We start from the raw sequence: 16,280 nt of genomic DNA, 5'->3' as shown, positions 1-16,280 counted from the left end.
CTAAGCTATTTATTTTCCTTACAGTTCTCCACAACTTTTATTTAATTTTTTTGTCCCTTCCTTCATTTCCTCTAGATATTTATGTGGTCCCTGTAGAAAATCCATTTTTTCCTTTGAATCTCTGTTTGAAGTATTGTGGAGTTTTTCTCTCCTTTTTGCAATAATTGTTGTTTTCCCATTGAGGTCTTTGCATTTTCTGCTTATCTTTTTTCCTGTGTTGTGAGGGTTGAGATACCTGCTAGTTATGTGCAGTGAACTTTAAAAATATATATTAAATTTTTATTGATGTCCTTTAATTTACATTGCTTAACATTTGCCACAGTATCCTTTCCTATATTCCCTCTCAAATCATTATCCCTTATTATGAACTCCCCCAAAAGTTCTCCAAAACTAATCAGCATATCACAAAAGTCGTATATGTAGTATCCCACATCTACAATTCCTCTCCTCTGCAAAGAAGTGTCTAAAAGTATCTCCTCATCTGTTTTATTTGGGGCCAACTTTGTTAGAACTTTGCATTTTTCAATTTCTTAAAAAATTTTTTTTCTGTTGTCTTTTGTTTTTTATCAGCTACATTTCCCCTATACTCTACCTTTTCCCTTCTCCCCGAAGCATCCTTTATTACAAAGATTTTTTTAAAAAGCAAAAGAAGACAAAAATAAGCAAAAATCCATTTCTTCTCTGCAACCTCTCTCATATGTGCCCCCTTTTCTCTCCTTTTGACACTGTCACCACTCTAGTGCAGGCCCTCATCCCTCATTATGTTAGGACATTAGTCTGCTGGTGGATCTGCCTGCCTTAGTTTTCTCCTTATTCCAGTCCATCCTCCATTCAACTGTCAAAGTGATCTTTCTAAAGTTCAGATCTGACCGTATCATTCCTGTACTCAGTAAAGTACAGTGACTCCCTGTTGCCTCCATGATCAGATACAAAATCTTTTGTTTGATGTTCAAAGCCCTTCATAAACTAGGGTGTCTTCTTCTTCACCTTTACAGCATTACACCTTATTTCTCAGCATACACTGCTCTTCGACCCAGCAACATTAGCCTCTTTATCATTACTTGAACAGGACACCCCATCTCTGGCTGTCCTCCATACCTGGAATGCTCTCCTTCTTTATCTCTGCCACCTGGTTTCCCTGACTTCCTTCCTAAAGTGGGTGATACTGTCCCCGAGGGTCGGGGGGTGCACTTGAACAGCAGAGGGAGTAATGGGTAGCTTTTGGGTAAATTGGGGGTTGTTGTATAGGAGGCATAAAGAAATAAGAAAAGAATATTTTGAAAAACTGTTCATATATGTTTCATCTGTTATGTAACAGAGTTAAAGTCATAGTGATTACATTATTTTCGAAATAAACACATGAAATGGAAGTTTTAATTGATCAGTGGTCAAATCTGGTCTTAGCAGGCAAGTGTTGGCCGGTGAGCATGTTGCGTTGGGAAGTTCGGCATATATTGACAGGAATATGTGCATGTAATAACTTGTTTACAGTATGATACTTTATGGTTACATGATGCAATATTGCCTCATCAAAATTTCAATGCCAGAAAAACCCCAGTTAAGATGAATTGTTAAATTTAAGATGTCATTTTAAAATTTTTTATATATTTTTTGAAATGTCACAAATTAAAAAAAAACAACTGTGAAAGTGTTATAAAGAAGTAGATTTCCAGGGGGTTGCTAAGCAGTTTTTTTATTTTTTTTTTTGAAAAGGGAGTGGTAGGCCAAATAAGTGTGGGAAGCTCTGTATTCTACAGGAAACCTTTCCCAGCGTAGTTTCTAGTGCCTCTATTAATTATTTTCTCTTTATCCTGTACATGCCTTGTGTGTCCATATTTGTTTGCTTCTTGTCTCCTCCATTAGATTGTGAACTCCTTGAAGGCTCTTTTTGTATCCTCAGCACTTAGCACAGAGCCTGGCACATAACAGGCACTTAATACATGTTTATGGACTGACTGATCAGTACGTTATGACATGTAGTACTCAACCCCGATGAGGGCATTCCTCTCCTACAGAAAAGTTAGAAGGAAGGTATCTTTCCATATCGCTATCTTTCTAAGAAATTTAATTTGATCCCCCTCATCCAGTGAATAAAATAACTTATTTTTTTCTCCCTCTCAACCCTGACCCTAGTTAAGAAAACAAAATAAAATCCTTCTAGTGAATATTTTCGTTTCTTCTTTGGGGTCAGACTTGCTCTTTAATTCTTCAGTGCCATTTTCATTTGCTTTGTGGTTGTCATCCTGTCCATTTACATTGTGGTAGCCATTGTTTATATTGTTTTCCTGGTTCTGCTAACTTCACTTTGCATCAGTTCATATGTCTTACCATTCTTCTTTGAATTTATCATGTTTATAGTTTCTTATAGCACAGTTGCATTGCATTACATTCTTATACTCCAGTTTGTTTAGCCATTCCTCAGGCAGTGAATATGTATCGTTTCTATTTGCTGCCACAAAATGTGTTGATATAAATATTCTGTTGTATTTTGGACCTTTCCTTTTTGTTATTTAACTTTCTTGGGATACATACCTAGGTGTGCGTCAGAGAATATTAGCATTTTAGTCTTTGCACAATACCAAATTGCTTTCTAGAATGGTCAGTCTAGACTTAGCTCTTCTCAGCAATGCAAGGACCTAAAACAATTCGAAGAGACTCATCATGGAAAATGCCATCCACATCCAGAAGAAGAAAAATGGAGTCTGAATGCAGATCAAAGCATACTATTTGCCCTCTTTTTTTGTTTTGCTTTTTTCTTTCTCATGGTTTTTCCCATTCAGTCTAATTCTTCTATATAACATGACTAATGTGAAAATGTGCTTAATAAGATTGTGTATGTGGAGCCTACATTGGATTGCTTGTCCGTCTTGGGGAGGGGAGAGAGTAGGGAGGCAGAGAAAATTTAAAGCTTATGTAAATGAATGTTGAAAACTAAAAATAAATAAATTAGTTTATTTAAAAAAAACCCAATCAGACCGTTCATAGCTCGACCAATAATATATTAGTATGCCTTTCTTTTTACAATTTCTCCAGTGTCAGCTATTCTCCGATTTTGACATCTTTTATGAAATGAAACCTTAGGATTGCTTGTATTTGCATTTATCTTCTTGTTAATGATTTGGAACATTCTTTCATTTAGTTGTCAACAATAAGCATGTATTAATCAAATAATAATAAATGTGCCCAGCACAGTTCTTTCCTTCAAGGACCTTACATTGCAGTGAGGAGAGACAACTATTGAAATGGAGCTGAAGAAGAGGAAACGGTACTGGTTTGGGAAAGGAGAGTCAGGAGTAGCCTGGGCATTTCCTCAAAATGGAGGTTCTGGGAGGAGTTCAGCAATGTGAGGTGGGCGCTGTAAAGGCCAGGGAAATCCAAGGTGAGAATGCTACAGTTATCTAAAAGGCAGAGTTCTTAAGGATGCAGAGTACAGTCGCATTGGTCTTTTCTTGCTGAATGGTCATAGGCATCTATTTGTCTAATCTCCAAGGAGTAGGAAGGATAGAGGTGAGGGTAGGTGGGACTGCTTCACAATAAGCAACCATCATCTCTGGAAGCATCACTAGTAGCATGAAGGCCAGTCAAGGTTGACTTTCTCTGCCCTGTCCGTCCCCTCTTTCAAGGAGCTCATTCTGTTCTAATCCTGTAAGCCTGTGACAGTTAATCTCGTCTGGGTCTGATTCAAGTCAGTTCTCCTGTAGTTTAGGTTAGTAATTTGTAGCATAACTGTTACATTCTTTAGAAATGCTGTTCTTTTTTGTAGCTTGATTTCGTAGCCTGAAACTTTACTAAAACTGCTGTCACTTAGTTTTATTGCTGATTCCTTAGGATTTCTTAAATAAATACCATAGCATCAAAACATGTTATGTGCAGTGCACTTCAATAAGTCCTGTAGGGGGGATCCAGAGAGGTGTAAAACAGGGTTTCTGTCCTCAAGGAGCTTATATATTTGGGCAGACATTTTGTTGTTGTTGTTCGGTCATTTCAGCTGTGTCCATCTCATTGGGACCTCAAAGATATGGAGTGATTTACCATTTCTTTCTCTAGCTCATTTTATAGAAGAGGAAACTGAGGCAGACTGAGGTTAAATAACTTGCTGAGGGTCACACAGCTAGGAAAGTGTCTGAGGCTGGCTTGAACTCAGGTATTCCTGACTCCAGGCCTGGTATGATATCCACTGCATCACCTAGCTGCCCCAAATTTAGCTGACTAATAAAGAGAGATAGATGACAAACAGTAGAATAGTGATAGTGTAGTGTATTAAGAAGAGCACTGGATTTAGAGTTAGGATGTCTGGGTTAGAATACTGATTTATGTGACCCTGACCAAGTACTTTAATGGAGGCACTAAATAAGGCATTCTGGTAGTGGACAGAGTGAAGGACTTGGAGTCAGGAAAACTTGGGGTCAGATTCTACCTCTGATCTATCAGCTATGTGTCTCTGAGCTTTTCAGAGTCCCATTTAGCTTTTCAGAGTTTCAGACTACTCGCAAAATCATGGAACCTTATGATGTTTGCCTGTAAGGCAGAATATGACAAGTGCAAAGGGAGAGGTTTGATGAGAAATTTGAGGAGGGATAGGTTGTGTTCATCTTGGGAGAGTCAGGAAAGTCCTCATGGAAGAAAAGTACTTGAATTGGTATTGATGGAAGGAAGAGAGTTAAAAACATTTTGTAGCTTTTATTTTTATATCACCTTTATTTCAATATTTTCACCACCACCACCACCCTTCCCCTCCCCCTCCAGAAAGAAAATCTGTTCAATAAAACTAATCAACACATCAGTTGACTCTGACAGTCTGTACAATTTTCCATATCCACAGTCCCTTACCTCTGCAAAGAAGGGAGTGAGGTGTGTTTTCTCATCTCTTTTTTGGGACTAGCTTATAATTATACAGTATTCAGTTTTATTTTGATTTTTTTCTTTGCATTTACATTTCTGTCATTGTATATTTTCTTGAATCTGTTTATTTCACTTTATATTCATATTAATCTTTCTGTGCTTCCCTATATTCATTGTATTTATAATTTCTTGCAATGTAGTAATATTCCATTTCATTCATGTACTAGCATTTGTTTAGCCATTCCTCCCTTAGAGTTACAGAAATGGATCACAGAAATGAAAGGATCTCATTGGATATCTAGTCAGCCTGTGACATACCTGACGAGTAATCATTCTGTTTTGTTGGAAGGTTTTCAAGAAATTTTTCCTAACAACAAACCTAAATTTACCTATTGCAACTTCTACTCCACTGTTCCTGGTTCTGTTCTTTGGTGCTAAGCAGAACAAATCATTAATCCCTCATTCAGTTACTTGAAGATGGCTATGATGTCATCTGTGAGTCTTCTTCTGATGCTTAAAATACCTGATTTCTTCAACCAATTTTCACATCTCTAGTGCCTACTGTAACACTTAGCATGTAGTAGGGAAGGGGAGGAGGGAGGAGAGGTAGGACCAAGCATTTATTAGTACCTTCTATGTGCTAAGTGCTTTACAAATGTTCTCTCATTTAATCCTCATAATAACTCTGTGAGGTAAGTGTTCTTACTGTCTGTATTTTACAGTTGAGGGAAACTGAGGCAAGCAGAGGCTAAGTGACATGTCCAGGATTCCACACCTACCTGAGCTCAGTCCAGTGCTACTGTACTACCTAGCTACCTCAAATATGCAAATAAATACCTTAAATGCTTTTTGATTGGTATAGCATAGATTCAGAGCCCTTCACCATCCTGTTTGACCTCCTGAACACTCTCCAGCTTATCAGTTTTCTTAATTTGTGAAGTGAATACAATACTTGAGATGTGTTCTAACCAGTTCTGCTTCTCATTGTAGTCTAGGATCCCAGTAGACATTTTTAGTTTTTAGCAGTCACAGTGCTGACTCATTGAACTTGCAGTCAGTCAGTTAATCTATCAGTCCTTTAGACTCTAAGGTCTTTTGAGGGCAGGGACTGTCTTTTACCTCTTTATGTATTCTTAGCTTAGCCCAGTACCTGTCACGTGGTGGGCACTTAATCAGTATTGATTGAGTGATTGAAATGATCTCTCACCTATCATTTGATCGCTCTTTTCTCTTCCTTTTTGTGACAGTTGGGACATTTGTACTTCTTCAGTCTTCTTTCCCCTTCTCCTAGATCTGACAGGCTGACAGGTAGACTGTTTCTTGCTCTTTTAATTTGATTACTTCGTTGCCTATTACTTCATTGTCTTTTAGCAAGATGTGGTTTCTTTGCTTATCTTTTTAAATTATGTCTATTTTTGCTTTTACTTTGTCTAAGATCAGTATTGGTACCTCTGCTTTTTTTTTTTTTTTTTACTTAGGTTGAAGCACAATAGATTCTGATTCATCCCTCTACCTTTACTCTGTGTATGTCTCTCTGCTTCAAGTGTGTTTCTTGGAAGCACCATATTGTAGGATTCTGGTTTTTTTATCCACTGTGTTATTCATTTCCATTTTATGGGAGAGTTCATCCCATTTACATTCCCAGTTATAGTTACTATCTGAGTATTTCCCTCCATCTTGTTCTTTCGCTTTTCACCCATACCCTTTGTCTATGAATATTCCTTCTGTCTGTACTGTTAGTGATAACAGTTTTTAAGAGTTATAAGTATCATCTTTTCTTGTTGGGATGTAAGCAGTTTAGTCCTGTTGAATCCCTCCATTGGCTTTTCTTCAACTCATTTGAATAAAGAGTAAATGCCAAGATATTTTGACAATCATGATTATTGCTATGTTTGGGAAGAACATTTAAGGACTAGTTGTTTGTGGTTCCTGCTGTAGTATGTTTCTCCTCTGTGATGCTGGCAGAATCTTGGCCTGTGTGCCCTTGATGATGACGACTCATATATAGTGATTTTAAAAGTAGTGTAGTAATTTGATCCATTTTCTTATTTGAGCCTCACCATAGTCCTGAGGGATAGGTACTACAGATCATATCATCTCCTTTTTACAGATAAGGTATCTGAAGCTCACAGAAGTGCTTTACCATATCACAGGGGAAAGAGAGAATCTGGTCTGATTCTCTACTTTGTCCTGTGAGTTATGTCATTTTGGGCAAATCATTTCATCTTTCTGGGCTTCAGGGTCCTTACTGGTGAGAATGTTCAATACCAGACTCCGTTAAAGCAATGGGGTGTGCTTGGTCTTGAGAAGAGGGGATATGATAACTGTTGTCAGGTATTAGGAGGTCTGTCATGTGGAAGGAGGATTATATATTGTTCTATTTGACCCTAAAGGACAGAATGAAAAGCAATAAAGAGAAGTTGTAGAGGGAGAGATTTAGGTTCAATGTAAGGAAAAACTTCCTAACATTAGCACTTTTTATTATTGTACCATAAGGAATGATGAAATGGATGGATTCAGAGAAACCTGAGAAGACCTTAATGAACTGATGCAAAGTAAGGTGAGCAGAAATAGGGGAATAATTTATTCAGTGTCTATACAACATTGTAATGAAAAATGACTTGGAAAGACTTATGCATTCTAATGAATGCAATGATTGGCCACTACCTGAGAGGCCTGATGATGAAGCCTGCTACCTACCTTCTGTCAGAGATGCATTTTGGTCATGGCACTCTGTTCGGCCTAGAGGGCGATGAGCTACCCGAGCCTTCTTACCTTTCGCAGGTCTTTGGTGATCAGCCAGATAAACGTATTGAGAGAAGAGACTTTCCAGAGTCAAACAAGGGTTAGGCTTTATTCAGGGTCTTAGTTACGTATCCATATGCAGGGTGAATTCTTCCTCAGGAGAGAGGAATCCTCCCCCTCCCAAGGGGCAAGGATCATACAGCAAGAGGATGGGGGCGGAAGAGGGGAGGGACCCTCTTCCCTCCAAGGGCCCTTCAGCACGAAGAGCGCCTTCAGGCTTTCCTGTCCCTACTTAAGCTCTCCCGCTGCATAGTTTGCACCTGAATACCGTGCCTGCTCTCAGCCCTTAGCTAGACAACAACAGGTGTGCTCAGACCATGGATTAATCTCAAGGGTGGGATGCTCTCCCCAGCAAGTTTCCCACTGAGAAGAGGTGGAAATGCACGAGATAGCCTGTGTTTCACGCCTCAATCCCCAGCTGTTCCCTGGGGGGCCTCGTGAGAACTCTGAGATTTAGAAGTCCTCACTTTTACCTGCCCGAGACTGTCCACGTGAAAACTGAGCTTACACCCCCAACAGCACTCCATGGCCATCTCCACACAGAGCAATTGCCCCTCAAGCCATCATCTCCACTTCTCCACTAGAACTTTGGCTTGTGTCCCTGTTGCCACGGAGGGCTCTGATAGCTTTTGGCCTTATCTTCCCCCTGTTGGAGTATTGTCATTCCCCTAGCATCTCCATGCCATGCTGTCACAGATGACCTTCTGGCATTCTAGATTCCATTTATGTATTATCCTCCTCACAAGAATGTACACTCCATGAGGGCATTGTTGCTGTTTGGTGTATATTTATATCTCCAGTGCTTAGCACAGTGCCAGACACATAGTGCTTATTAAATGCGTTCTCTCCCTTTCCCTTTCTCCTCTGCCCTCTTTCTTTCTCTCTCCCTAAGCTTGGGTTTGTTTTGCCTGGTATATTTAAATCTCAAGGGAGAATATTTTTTTTAATTGAGGGGATTTGGGAGGGGAGGAGATCATGCCATAGTGGTACCAGAAAAGAAAGAAAGAAGGGTCATTGAATATTTTTCTAAAAGGCGTATGTGTGTTTGTCCTTCATTGCCGAAGAAGACCACGCCATCAGAGAAGTGATGACATGACTTGCACTTAACTTTGTTTTGAGTGAGGGAGGGCTGTACAGATCACCAGCCTCACTTCTCCTCCAGAGCCATCTGAATCCAGTGACCAGATATTCATCAGGATGACTGGAGATGAGTCAGGATGAGACAGTTGGGGTTAAGTGACTTGCCCAAGGTCACACAGCTAGTAAGTGTCAAGTGTCTAAAAGGCATAGAAGAGAATAGAAGGAAATTGTTAGGGAGACACAAGCAAACAGGAAAGCTATGAAACTGATGTGTTGAATTTGTTTCGTGCTTTGAAAAAGAATAAGTTTTGTGTTGTAAAGACTGTAGTTTCACATGCTATCCTCTTTGTGCTTTGAAGTTTGTGTTTATTAATATTTGTAAAATTTTTAAAACCCCAAACAAAACAATAAATAATTAGAGCTTTCCTAAAGTGAAATGGGCTCCTGGGGAGTAATAGCTTTACCACCCCTGGAGGTCTTGGAGAAAAGGCTGAGTGACTACTTGTTAAAGTTGAGGATGTTGTAGAGGGAACTTCTGGTCAGTTACAAATTTGCCTAAATGTCCTCCAAGATTCTCTTGGTGTTTGTTTGTTTGTTTGTTTGCCCAGAGCATTTTAACAGTGATGTGGATCTTTGTTGCAATATACTTGTAAGAACAGAAACAGAAACACAACTTCTTCACTTTCTTTGTTTGCTACTATTTATTTACTGGGAATCTGATGGCTATTGAACAAAATGAATTAAAGTAGCATATTTAACTGAGTATTTGTCATGGTCCTAAGACTATTCTTGTGGTGGGATTATTCTTGGCATTATAACACTTTCCAATTTGAAACTGGGCTCATATGCTGTGACTAAGGGACTTGCACCAACGTCACAGAGCTTGTAAAGTTAGCGTCCAAGTGTCCAAGAACTCTCATTCAGGTCTTCTGAGACTAAGTTTAAGGAGAAAAGAGATCCAAATTACCTGAGTTCTCGTTTTGACTCTGCCACTAACAAACTGAGGCACTGGGCAAGTAAACTTATTCTTATTTCCTCAGTTGTCAAGTGACGGTTATAAATGCCTCAAGGCATTGTTATAAAGATTTAATGAGATAATATGTTTGAAAGTGCTTGGGAAAGTATTACTAATCCATTCCTAAGGTATGATTAGGAAGTATAAACTGAGTAAACAAGCACCAGGAAGACTCATTCACTGTCAGACTTTATCTTGTCTTTCTAGAGTGAGTTATAATTATTCTCTACCCTGCATTCTGTGATCCAACTAAACTGGTGTGCTTTACTGTTCCTTGTACACATTTCTTTTTTTTTCTTTTTGAACTTCTGAAAAGCTGTTCCCCACTTTTCAATTCACCCATCTTAGAATCTCCCTCTCCCTCTCCTTTCAAGACAGCTCAAATGCAGTCTCCTCAATTAGACCTTTCTCTGATTTTTGTTGTGGTTATTGCTTGTTCTCTTCTCCTCAGACCCTGTCTGACTTAATATTTTTGTATTTATTTATCTGAGTGCATGTCATTGCCTTGACCTCCGCCTCACCCAGTAGAATGTAAACTTCTTAAAGTCAGGGACTGTTTTCATATTTGTGTTTCTATATACTCAGTTTCTGTCATAGTTTTTCAGTCATGTCTGACTTTTCATGACCCCATTTGGGGTTTTCTTGGCAAAAATACTAGAGTGGTTTGCCATTTCCTTCTCCAGCTCATTTACAGATGAGGAAACTGAAGTTAACAGTTAAACTGACTTGTCACATAGCTAGTAAGCGTCTGAACCCTGAACTCAGGAGAATCTTGCTGACTCCAGACCTGACACTCTACCTACTGTGCCACCTAGCTGCCCAGTATCTCATAGTGGGTACTTCATAAATAACTGTTGAATTGTGGTAAGAAAGTGTCAGACTATTACTATTATTATTATTTTACCTTAGTTATATAATTAGTATGTGTTGCAGAGCTAAGGCAAACATAATTCTGACTTCCGGTCTGTTTTTTCTATTACACCATACATGGATATGAATGGACTGTGGAATCTTGGTACTGAGGGATGTGGCCTAGAGAGATCATGTGTGGAATTTCAGAATTTGAGCTGAGAAATGGGTATGTGAAGAGGAGGGTATTTGAGGGCCCTGGCAGCATAATAATAACAGTTGACATTTAAATAGTGCTTTAAGATTGGCTGAGCACTTTACATCCATCATCTCATTTGATCTTACTTGATAAAGTCCTCTCTGGTAGCTGCTGTTACTCCTGTAGATGAGGAAATTGAGGCCTACGGGTTTAAGTGCAAGTGACTTGTTGAGGATCACACAGCTAGTGTGAACAATAACCAGGGCAGTTGAAGCTGTTATGGAGGTGGTTTGTGAGATGCTCCTTTCCAACCATGACACATTTTGTATTAAAGGCCCTGTACCAGATACTATGGATAATACAGAGTGATAGAAGATCTCTGCCTCTGCCCTTTACAGTCTAGAGAAGTTAGGGAAACAGTAAATGAGCAAAATGAAAAATACAAAAAATTTTTAAGTATTACATAATTTACATGTAAAACAAGACTAGTACCTTACCCCCCAAAAAATCTGAATTTTTGCTATTTAGCTCCTTTGCTATAGCAGAGGACAGCCTTCACAGAGGCTTGTAACTCTGTAACAATGCATTACACAATATTTTGAATGGCTGTTAAAAAACCCAAAGAAATATACAGAGTCCTGAAGATGCACTGTAGACCTTTGGGGATGTTTGCCTCCTGAGTGCTTAGACTGCTCATCACCTTCGCTGTTCCAGTTTTTAAATCCTGAGTCAAGTGCCAACCTCCCTTGCCCCCTCCCCAAAACAAACAGACAAATAAAGTCTTGCCAATCTCATCTCTCTCTCTCTTTTTTTTTTTGGCAATTATCATGTCACACCTTTTAACAAAATAGGAAACAGTCCATTTAGAAGCCTTTGTGGTAGATAGTGAAAGGCCCAGATTCATCATCCTTCTGCTTGCTGATGATGGAGCCTCCAGTCCAGACAGTATTTGCAGGCACATGGGGCAATGATCTTGATTTTCCTTGTGTTGGGAGCTAGGGTTGTAATCTGCATCCTATCAGCAAAGCCTGGGTACACATAATGGTACCACCAGATGATATGGTATTGGCATACAAATCGTTACGAATGTCAGCATCACGTTTCATGATTGAATTGAAGATGGTTTTCGTGGATTCCACAAGATTCCATACTTAACAAAGATGATTAGAAGAGAGCATCTGGGCATCAGAACTTCTCATTGCCAGTGGTGATAACCTGACCATCAGGGAACTCACAGCTCTTCTCCAGAGAGGAGCTAGATGCAATAGTGGCTGTCACCTGCTCAAAGTCTAGGGCAACAACCACAGCTTCTCCTTGATGTCATGTACAATTTCCCTCTCAACTGTGGTAATGAAACTATACCTCTGTCAGTCAGGATCTTCACGAGGTAGTCTGCCAGATCACATCCAGACAGACAGAGGATGGCATGGGGAAGGGCATAACCTTCATAGACAGGCATAGTGTGGATCACACCATCACTGGAGTCCATCACAATACCAGTGGTACGACCAGAGGTATACAAGGACAGCACAGACTGGATGGCGCCGTTCATGGCTGGGGTGTTGAAGGTCTCAAACATAATCTGAGTCATCTTTTCTCTGTTGACTTTGGGGTTCAGAGAGGTTTCTGTGAGCTGCACAGGGTGCCCTTCAGGGGCCACATGGAGCTCATTTTGTGATGCCAGATCTTCTCCATGTTGGTATCATCATCCAGTTGATGATACCATGTTCAGTGGGGTACTTTAGGGTCAGAATACCTCTCTTGCTCTGGGCCTCATTCCCTCACACGTAGCTGTCTTTCTGACCCATACCCACCATCATACCCTGATGTCTCAGGGGCCCAGCAATGGAGGGGAAGACAGTCTGAGGGGCATTGTCTCCTGCATAGCCAGCTTTGCACATTCCAGAGCCATTATCAACAACAAGAGCAGCAGTATCATCATCCGTGGCTAACTTTGAAGTGGCAGGTTTAACCCCTTAAGAGAGAGGAGGTGGTGCTGTACCTGTAAGGCATGGAAGAGCTCAGAGCTACCCAAAAAGAAAAATAATAGCACACAACAGCAACATGAGGGATATTACAAAGAAGCATATGATTGATAACCAGATGAGAAATATAGACAAAAAATACCATGAACTCACCAAGGGGAAAACCTGAGAATCAGCCCTTACCAGCTAACTTGTGTCTTCATTGGTCAGCTCTTAGGATGGCCTGCTGCCCTCTGGTGGACACTGTACAGTCTGCAGCTTTATTGTCTTTTCTGTGTTAGCCTGATTCATGCTTATTCTGGGCAGAGAGAAGCTCAGTGTCTTTCATGAGTATTGAAGGAGATACAGTTCCTTCTGCTGCATGCTGTGGGTGCTTGGTATATAAATATAGGAAACTCGTAAGCTCTGGGACTTTGAGTCTGTCAAAGATTACTGCCAGCCCCTTAGCAATCCCATCTGTCACTTCTCATAGTCCTGTAGAATATACTTTATATGAGCTCATGGTACGGGTTGAACTCACTGAGGACAACTATATGCTGCCTGGCTATCTTTTCACCTTTTGGGGGGATGGGGCTTCTTCTCCTTGTTAATCACTTTTGTTTTATCTTTTCTAGCACAAAGGTCATTGTTTTAAAAGATAAAAAAGTTCACTTGTTTATCCTTTTCACTTTCATCTCATCACCATTCTAGCCTTCCCCTTCTTTGATCCTTCCTTTGCCTCCGACATAGTTTAGAAATTCCTTTTCATTGTCTTCAGTATTCATACCAGCCTCCTCTCATTCTGGGCTTTAGTGATTCTGATAGAATGCTTGCAAGTGTGCTACTCTTTATATTCATCCTCAGTATGTTCTGGAGTCCAGGTTAACATCCAGCTCATCCTTTTCTGAATATTCTTTGTTCTTGGTTGTTTTTCAGTCATGTCTGATTCTTTGTGACCCCATTTGGGGTTTTCTTGGCAAAGATCCTAGAGTGGTTCTGAACCTTCTTAGGCTTGTTTATATATTTTCTCAAATATGGTACCCATATTGTCTTATTTGCATTCTTTTCTAGAGATTCTTCCTGGATTTTAAATGAATGCAAGTTATGTGAATTTCTTATGTAGTTTTACGCTTGAGTTTTTTTCCACCTGTAAGACAGGCTTATTAATATGTCTACTCAGTAACACCTTTGATCAGACAGGCCTTAATGTAATGAATAAATCATAAGTTTCGAGAAGTTTACACCAAAGTGCTCAAAAGTGAATTTGTTAATTGGATTGCCAGACTTTAAATATTCTGATAAGTATAAAACTGGGGCAAATGCCTATAGGAAAAATGAGATCTGGGGGAGAAGAGATGTCTTAGTTTAGAGCCAGAAATAGCATCCAGGTTCTGGCCCAGCATAGTTTCCCTGGAATACTGCAGCAGTAATCCCCATGCATTCAATGTTATGATTGTCCTCTGGGCTAGATTTTTTTTCTACCACAACATGGTTAGATTGATTGACCCTTCTTTGGACCTAGAACCACTCTATAATGGTATAACTGAGGTTTAACTCACAGTGGTATATGCAATTTACCATTAAGATGTTAGGGTGGAGATAGGAAGGACCACAAAGGTGTCCTTCCTTGTGTCCGTGGACATCAGAAGGTCATTTCAAGAGCAGAACTACCTGGACAGGGAATATATCTGAGCAGTCTCTCAGCCTTTTTGATTTGAGGTACTGCCCAAGCCAGTTCTGACCCACTTTTAGTTGGGAGGTTCCTGTGCATGCAGGGCGGGAGCAAATGGAAGAGAGAAATGGAAGGGAGATGTGGAAATTGAAATCCACTCTGTTTCTTGCCTGGAAAAAAACTTATTTCTCATTTTTCTTTGTTAGAAAAAGATTTTGTTTTTTATCAAGTCTTTTGTTTTTGCAGTAAGGATATAGGGTGCTGCGCTCTACGTCAGGTTGGCGGGCACATAGTCATTGACTAAAGAGATTAAAAGGTGATCCTTACACAGCAAGAAGTTTACTTCCCTCAAGGGGATGAGTGATGGGGGCTGTTTTTCCGATCATTCCCCAGTTCCTACAGTAAACTTGATCTGATCTGTGCCTCCCCAGTGGAGGAGGGAGTGAGGAGAGGGGAGAATCTCTTTTCCAGGGCAAGATCTGAATGCTGTGTTGCGCCCACTCACTGACCTGCTGTGGTGGCTGTTGGCATAGACCAGACAGGGTGTGGTAGATGGCGAAGGGGTGTCAGTTCCAGCCCCTAGGTCTCTTTGCCTGGGATAATACTGCCTATCTCTGTTATAAAGGAAACTCAAACCTGTTGACTTAAGAGTGGAACTGTCTGCAGTTAGATTTTGATGGAGAAGGGGGTTCTCTAGACCCCAGTCTTTGAGCTAGAGATAAATTTAGGCCCCATGGGAGAATGGGTAAAGCAAAAAGGCTTTCCTTGAAGTTTGCTCAATCAAGGCCAGTAGCATTCTCTATGTCCTTGGTGTCCGCACGACACAGATTCTGTGCACCAGCTCCTCTATTACATCAGTGAATTGATGACCCCTGCAAGGATAAAGTAGAGCCAAGGTTTCTGAAAATGTAAGAATTTACAAAGTGTAATGGTGGAAGTGGTGATACTTTCTTGCTTTGTGATATGTAAGCTGCTCTGTGTTGGCTTTGGTGTCTTAGCGGTTCTCTCTTTCCTTGTTGTTTTCCAACAGCTCCCCCAACCCTCTTCCCACCTCCTCCCCTTCTTGGGGCCGCAGTTTCCCCTCCTGGGTCTGAGCCCAGAGTAGGGTGGATGTGTGGGGGCCATTGGAGCGGCATCCCTACAGCCGTTTTTTAAGTTACTGGAGTGTGGGGGAGGTAATGGGGGGGGGCAGGAATTTTGAAGCCCTTAGTTGAACTGCTTTGTTACTTAAGCCCCACACCGTCTCGTTTTGCAGTTCAGCAGTTAGGAGTTATCTTCTTATTAATATGAAGGAGGTGGCAGAAGCTATTAGGTAATAAGAAGGACCCAAATCTTGTGGTTTGCATCATCACAGCTTCTTTTGACTCCATCTTCTCTCTACTTACATGGCCACCACCCTGATGCAAGTCCTCATCACTTGTCCCCTGGATTGTCGCAGCTACCTTTTAATTGGCCTCCTTACCTCTCTCCAATCCATTCTCCACATAGCCGCCAAAGTGATTTTCCTGAAGTGCAAGTCTGACCACATCATTCCTTTTTTCAGTAAACTCTGATTGCTTTTGTTATTTATTTTTTAAAGTTCTTCACACCCTGGCCCCAAACTACCTCTCCAACCTTTACACGCTCTAAAGTTCAGCCAAACTGATGTTGGTGCCTCTCACACTCCTGTCTCCAGACCTGGAATGTACTCCTGATATGCTTTTATCCCTTAGAATTCTTTGTTTGCTTTAAACTGCTCAGTTACCACCTTCTACATGTAGCCCTTCTTAGCCTCTTAACTACTAGTGCTTTCCCCCCACACACACAGAACAATTGCTTTGTATTTGTCTTCTCTCCCCTGATATAATGGAAGCT

The 16,280-nt window shown here is 40.4% G+C and overlaps 1 protein-coding gene across 1 annotated transcript in view; it reads left to right on the top strand.

Moving 5' to 3' along the window:
- The window catches only part of BOP1 (BOP1 ribosomal biogenesis factor), a 63,206-nt gene that overhangs the window by 4,404 nt on the left and 42,522 nt on the right, over positions 1–16,280 (top strand). The window lies entirely within an intron of this gene.

Source organism: Notamacropus eugenii, chromosome 4 (assembly GCF_028372415.1).
Source record: "Notamacropus eugenii isolate mMacEug1 chromosome 4, mMacEug1.pri_v2, whole genome shotgun sequence".
NCBI classification, from domain to species: Eukaryota; Metazoa; Chordata; class Mammalia; order Diprotodontia; family Macropodidae; genus Notamacropus; species Notamacropus eugenii.
This window is presented reverse-complemented; position numbering and strand designations above follow the sequence as displayed.